The sequence below is a fragment of the Megalopta genalis genome, unplaced genomic scaffold, assembly GCF_051020955.1.
Source record: "Megalopta genalis isolate 19385.01 unplaced genomic scaffold, iyMegGena1_principal scaffold0033, whole genome shotgun sequence".
Classification (NCBI taxonomy): domain Eukaryota; kingdom Metazoa; phylum Arthropoda; class Insecta; order Hymenoptera; family Halictidae; genus Megalopta; species Megalopta genalis.
Window position 1 is genome coordinate 2,295,001 of NW_027476102.1, and position 7,500 is coordinate 2,302,500.

Below are 7,500 nucleotides of genomic sequence, written 5' to 3' on the forward strand. Positions count from 1 at the left end.
GATGCCACGAGTGACAACAGTTCCCCAGTCGGAAGTCATACAGCACATACAGTGCTGTACAAAGAACACGCCACAGCCCGTATGCTAAATCAGGGCCTCGCCATTATGCGAAGTACTACGTGTACGACGCACTGACGGTCTCTAATGCCTTCATCGCCGATACACCCATCGACTCGGCCGATCAACCCTCCTACGCGAGGGCTAGTTCGGGGGTTATCTCCCGCCCTGGGTGGCCACAGACCGCCACCGCCAGTAGATAGGGACATCTAGTGTGAATCCGGTCGCCGCGAAGGCGACACGGATATGTTTCCTCGCCCTTGCGGGCATACACAGCCAAATTACCATCTACCCCCAGTCCAACCACTGTCATGGAGACAGGCCAAGGAAAAATCCGCACGTGCCATTGAGACGTTTGCAATGGACGAGTTCTTTAGCCGCTAGCGAAATTATGGTTTTACCTCCTTTCGCTAGCGCCCACGGGGAACCACGGGGAGGCGAACTCGTGACGCGACGCCTCGCGTCCACTAAGCGAAGACCTAGGAGGAAGGATGGGAGTTGGGAGGGATGGGTAGGGGTTTGGGGTAATTAATTGGTGGGGACGTGAATCGTCCCCTTCTGGGTCCTGGGAGGTGCAGGTGTTTGGAGGTACCTATGTGAAGCCCTTTAGCCAAAGGGCTTCCCTACAGAAGTCGGAGAAAACCTGGAATGCCTCTGGAGACGACACGAAGTGTTGTGCCGCTTCCGGCCATTTCCAGTCTCCGGTTGGGACTACATCGCGGAGGGCTTCTCTCTGCGGTTCGAAATTGGGGCAGTCGAGGAGGAAGTGATCGACCGTGTCCGATCCGTGACCACACACGCACTCCTCACCGTCGGAAACTCCGTACGCGTGTAGGCGCGATCGGAAGTGTCCGTGGCCGGTGAGGACTTGCGTGGTGTAGTGGTTCGGTTTCGTCCACTTGGCCGCCACTCTCTCCTCTATGCTTTTGAAGAAGGCGTAGGTGGTGCGGCCCTTGTGGGAAGAATTCCACATGGATTGCCACACCTTGTACGCCTCGACCGCTAGCCTATGTTTTGCATCGTCGGCCCCCGCCGGAACGACGATGCTACCTAATCTGGCGTCTTTACCTTTACGCGTCTCGTACAAGGCTTTGGTTTGCCTGAGCTTAACGTCAATGGGTACAGCACCGGCCACCACGCACACGCTGTCCCACGATGACCGGCGATATGCGCCGGTCATCGCGATGAGAGCGCGGCGCTGTGCGGCTCTCAGCACTTTGAGCTCCCCCTCCGTGCACCGGTCGGCCCACCCGGCAGCAGCGTACGTTGCCACCGGGATAAAAACCCCGCGGTACACGGCGGAGAGCGCTCCGAAGCGGAGCCCCCATTCACGCCTCGCCAGTCTACCCAGCTTCGCGAAGAGCGAGCCGACCTTGTCACTTATGTAGTTGCAGTGGGTTCGAACACCCATGCCCCTATCAAAGTGAACGCCGAGGTACTTGACGAAGGGTTTGAAACTTAAGGGCTTACTTCCGATCCGAATGGTCGGTGGCCTTCTAACTAGGTCTAATTTTGAAGCGCGGACTGCCGTGCGTTTACGGTCTGGGCGCGATCCTCCCCGTCGGCCTATTTTGTCTCTCTGAATATATCCGCTGCGTAGGACAATTGCCTCGGATTTCTTCTCGGAGATCTCTAATTTTGCTGATCTGCACCAACTTAGGATCAGGTCAACAACTCGTTGACCCTCGATCTCTAGGTCTCTACGGCAGTTTCCGCCCACGAGGACGATGAGGTCGTCCGCGTAGGCGACGAATCTATTCTCAACTGAGGCCTCGAGAGACCTCAGGAGATCGTCGAACATCAGGTTCCAACACGCCGGACCGAGGACGGAGCCTTGTGGGCACCCCCTCGTCGCGCGCTTGGAGACTCTTTCCGTTCCGACGGTGATACTGACTTTGCGGTCCTCGAAGTAGTTGGAGACCACTTCGAAGACGTTGCGCGGGCAGTCTCGATCCCTAAGACTCTTCAAAACTAAGGGCCACCAGACGTTATCGAAGGCTCCGGAAATGTCGAATAGCAGCGCTATCACATGCCGATGCTCCATGGCATCAACCATGCGGCGCAGCTCGACAATTGCATCTTCAGTCGACTTTCCGCGCATGAAGCCGTACTGTCTGCTGGAGATGCGTCCCGTTGCCATCGCCGTCTGTTCGAGTCGGCTCTTAAGGAGCTTCTCGAAGGTTTTCCCTACGACGGAGAGGAGACAGATCGGTCGGTAGGACTTCGGGTCCTTCACGTCCTTGCCCTCTCCCTTCAGGAGCACTCTGAGGGAGCCCTCCTTCCAGGTGGGGGGAAAGACGCCCCAACGAAGGCACCCGTTGAAGAGGCGAACTAATTGTCCTAACACTATTTTCGCGGCGGCCTTCAGCGCTCGGACCTCGACGAGGTCCGGCCCTGGTGCCTTGTCGTTTCCAAACGTGCGAATCGCATCCGCGACCTCGTCCGGTGAAAACGGAGAGGCGTCCGCGGTGTTTGGCGCAATTCGCACGTTCTCCCTAACTACTTGCTGCGCGGGCGTGTCGTCTTCTGTCCGGTCGTCCGGGACGTGTGCTTCCAGAAGGGTGTTGGCTGTTTCTACCGCGCTCATAGTGTTGTCGTTAGCTCGCCGGAGGGTGCTGAGCACCCTCTCGACACGGAACTTGTTCGCTTGCAGCTTGTACACGATGCCCCAAGGCTCCGTGTTCCCGTGCGACGACACAAAGTTTCGCCAACTCTCGAATTTCGCCCTCTTCACCTCTCTGCTGTAGTTCCGCAACGAAGTGCGGTACTCCAGCAGTTTTAGGAGGCGTGAGGACTCATTTCTTTCCCTCTGGAAGGCACGCCTCTTTCGGTAGACAGCCTTCTTCATGCCCGTCAGCTCTTTCGTCCACCACGGATTGGACTTTCTAAATCTACGCTTTCTCGGCATCGACGCGGTGCAGGCATCCTTGATGATGTCTGTGAGCGTTTCTGCCATTCCTATAGTTTCCTCCGCTGACTCCAGGCTCAGGACTTCGAGCCTCGATCGTGAAAGATCGGACAGGGTCTCGGAGAATCGCTCCCAGTCGGCTCGACGAGTGTCGAACCGAGAGTTCGCGACTCCGCGATTCCCCGTCGCGGCTCTGGGTGCCCGCAACCTAATGTCAACGGCGTTGTGGTCGCTGGTCGTCCACGCACACCTTACGTTCCAGCTCCTGATGAACGGAGACATGGAAGGCGACGCCAGGGTTACGTCGATGTATGACGACCCGGTTGGCGTCCAGAAGGTAGGTGGTTGAGCTGCGTCGTTCACAACGTCCATGCTAAACGCGGCAATCAGAGTCTCGAATTGAGCTCCTTTCTCGTCTGTGCCCCGGGGGCTCCAGAGCGAGGATTGCGCGTTAGCGTCTGTAGAAACTAAAAGTCTCTCCCCCCTCAGTGCGCAGAACACCTTCTCAAGGTGGCTGAGGTGCTTTTCTATTTCGTCGCGGTGCTGGAAATAGCACGACACCGCGTAAAAGGAAAAGCCGGGTGCTAGCACTTCCGCACAGGCGCAGTGGGAGTTGCTGAGCTGCGAGACGAAGATCATGTCGAAGTTGGGGTTGCAGACGGCAACAGCCGCCCACGGGGGTTGTGGTTCGGCTGCCGCCAACCTCACTCCGGACCCTAAACCACTAATCCTATGTCGCGTGCCCAGCTGGCTGACGTATGCCTCCTGCAATAGCAGGACGTCTAGCCGCTTCTGGGCAATGAGCTCGCGTACCTCTCCGGTGACCGCAGCTGAACGTCTCATGTTCAGCTGCAGTATCCTAATTTCGGGGATATTTTTGGGTGGGGGCCTAACAACCATAATCAGTTCGGGAGAGCGACTGATTTATGGCAGCTATATACGCGGGGCAGTCCTTGCTCGTCACGCAGTGGGAGGAGGGTTTCTTACCCCTCATGCAGTTCACGCAGGTGGCCGGCTTTTCTTTCTTCGGGCAGGTCTTGATCCCGTGCCCCGCCTCCGCGCAGTGGCCGCAGGTCTCCTTCTCGGCCTTGCAGAACTTGGCAGGATGGCCGAATCCCTGGCACTTATAGCACCTGGTCACGCTGACGTGGTCCCGGACCCTGCAGCAGTTCCAGCCCACGTACAGCCTCTCCTTGGAGACCAGGAGGTCCCGGGCACGCTTGCTGACCTCGAATATCAGGTTGCAGCGGTCCCTGGTTTTATCACCGCTCCTGTAAACTAGGTTAATCTCCTTGGAGAGGCTGGCCGCTTCCTCTTTGCTGAGGTTCTGCTGCAGGATCGCTGCGGTCGTCTCCTTGGGGTCCTCCTGGGTCCGCGGGACATCGAAGACGATGATCCGCGGGTTCCGCTTGGCCGGAGCTCCTACGATAAAACCGGCAGCTTTTAGTTTTTGGTGCGCCATTAAGGTTGCCACGTCGGTGTTCTTTGACGTGACCAGCGCGATGCCTGAACCCTGCACCCTGCGGACGCCCTTGATTTGCAGGCCGTCCGCTCTTGGCGAGACCAGCTCGAAGACCGCCTCCTTTGTCTTCGAGCTGTCCTCGTATTTGCTGGTGTCTGCCGGCGTGATGATGACCACGTTGGGGGGGTCCTGCTTCTGCGTGGACCTGGCTGCCGTAGCGGACCTGACGCCGACGCGTTCGGCATACGTTGTCGGCTTTTTGGGGGCGGCGGCTGCGGCGGCGGCGACGGCGACGGCTTTGTCCTGGAGCGCCTGGCAGGAACGCTTGCACTCCTTGGACTCGGCCTGGACTGCCTCAAGACGTCCCTCCAGCCTGCTGCTGTAAACGAGGGCTTTAATGAGTAAGTCGTTAAACTTGGCGGCCTGTGTGCACAGGGCGTGCACCACAGTGGACGGGATGTCGTTTCCTGGAAGCGTAATTTCATTAGTAAGCTGCCTATAAGCTTTGGCAGCGTGGGCTCTGAGGGCTGCCACGGTCGTGTCCTCGTCCTCCGAGTTGGCCCGGCACGGCTCCTCTGCTGTCTCCTGCGTGGTTTGTGCTGTCTGTGTTGTCTGTGTTGTTTGTTTATCCTTTTTCTTTTTCTTCTTCTTCTTTATGACCTCCGCAGGCTTCCGGAAGCAGAGGGGCGCGTCCGAGTTGGCTGCCTCGGTCTCCGAGTCCGTGGCCAGACATCGTTTCTGACGGCGGCGGGAGTCGGTCCCCGAAGAGGCGACCTCCATTGTGGAGCCGCGTCAAGGCCTCTGAAAATGTAGATGTTAGCCACAAAAAAAAAAAAAAAAAAAAAAAAAAAAAAAAAAAAAAAAAAAAAAAAAAATATTTGTTAAAAAGTCCTGAAATTTTTAAACAATTGTTTAAAAATTGCTTAAACAATTTGTTTAAACAATTTGTTTAAACAATAGTTCAAACAATTGTCTAGTGTCCGTCCTTTTCTGCGTGTTCACTTTCGAATTTCGCGCACTGCGGTCTTTGTGAGTCTATGGTGGAAACTCGAGCTTCAATTTCGGCCCCCGGAGGTAATTGCTGCCAACCTTCGAAAAATTTTTGAAGTTGGCAGCAGTGGTCCTTTTTTTCCGTAGAGAGTTTCCTCTCTACTCGGCGGCGGCCAATCAGCGCGCGCGACACCGCTACCGCAGCGCTACCCACGCCGACGGTGGCGTCTCGAAGCTCGAGGTGGGTTTTCGATCTATTTATCTGTTTTTGCACTTCCACAGTTTTTACACGATTGTCACAGTTAATGTCTCAAATTAAACGTCTTCACAGATAAACAGTTTCCACGTAAACAGATCGTCCGTCGGATCAATATTCCCGGAGGAATCCGGTCTCAAAGTCCGGCGTGCCGAGCACGTGGCGTGTGTTTTCCGGCACTGTTTTTCCGCACAATTTTCACTTTGCAGTCACAATTTATATATCCACTGGATCGTCCTCGCGTGCTCTTCACTCTGGTAGCGCTTTTGGAATTTTTCCTGCAGTTCTGCGGCTGGAATCGTGGTTGAACGGCGGAGCGACGTGGCAGCTCGACTTCTCCCTGCGACACCTGGCGGCAGAACCCAGTAGATAGGGACAGATGGGAATCTCGTTAATCCATTCATGCGCGTCACTAATTAGATGACGAGGCATTTGGCTAAAAAAAATTTATTCCTTTATTACTTGAAATCGTACAATCATATAACTAGGGAATACTTATACCTTATGAGGTAGCACAATATTCAGAGGGACCTTACAATTTCTAACCCACCCCCACGCGCCTAACCGTTGTAATTCTGGAGTACATGTTGAAGGCGGCCAATGTTCCCATGATGGCCCTGGTGGAGAGAACCTTGAGTTCCTTCTTCCGTATGATACCCAAGTTGAGTAACCCCTGAGCGGACTTAGGACTCCATACTCCCCTCCACGAGATCGTAATGGACAGGTGGCGTACGTCAGAGCTCTGTTCTTTTTTCTTGATTCCAGCTGTGAGGCTGGCGTTGTCGGAATAGTAGTGGGTCTTTCTCTGGTGCGCCCCGTCCAGGTCTGTTTGTTCGCTGACCACTTGTGCGTCTAAGACCAGCGTCGTTCTACCCATTGTCGCGACCAAGTCCGGTTTCCGTATACCTTCGTCCGTAAGGTATGTTGGTTCCGTTTGGACTTGGTAACCTTGATGTCGGAGGTTCCTAGCTGTGTAGGCAACAATGGCATCGTGCCTGCGAATACGCATCCCGTGCGTACGATGGCAGTGTTGAACGACGTGGTTCAGGGTTTCAAGTGCGGAGCATCCTGCTCTGCAGTAGCGGTCAGCTTGCCTCCCTCTTGTTGTCCTGGATCGTGTGGGGAGTGCTGCTATCCTGGTTCTCGTGAAGTTGATGAAGTCCTTGCCCGTCAGGAGTCGGGTACCATCTCCAATCCACGCGTGTTGTTGTGGAGTTTCCCTTGAACCTATCAGCCCACGTCCGTCGATGGAAGAGTGTAGTCGTTTCCTCCAGAGGTCCCCAATGTGAGCCGATTCCGTTATCACCGCGTCGCCGTCCTTGAGTCGTCGTAGGCACTTAGTGATTTCGTTGTCCAGGAAGGCGTCCGTTGGATCGTTTCGGAATTGGTCATGGTCTTGCCGAAGCGCTCGCAATCTTCCCAGTCTCAACATAGGTGCCAACCATCGTAGGGAGGGGATGCCAAGTCCTCCGTCCCTGATGTCCGCGTGTATGTATGCGGTTGGCACGTCGTGTGGGAGATTTAGCCACTTGCGCACGGACGCTCGGATCATCATGTCGACTTTCCTGAGCGTCCCTATCGTTATATCCCCGAGTGCTAGGTGGTAGTACACCCGGGGTATAAGACCTGTGCGCAATGCGTACAGTCTCTGTTGTGGCTTGAGGGGCGCTTTGGCAAGGCAGGCCAGTCCTGGTCCGATCACTTCGTGCGGCCGACATCGTGCTCTGCCCTGGGCGGTGAATTTGATCCCCAGGTATTTCAGTTCTTCCCCTCGCTTCAAAGTCCGAAGTTGCTGTTGGTCGTGGTAGAACTTGGTATCGACATCAA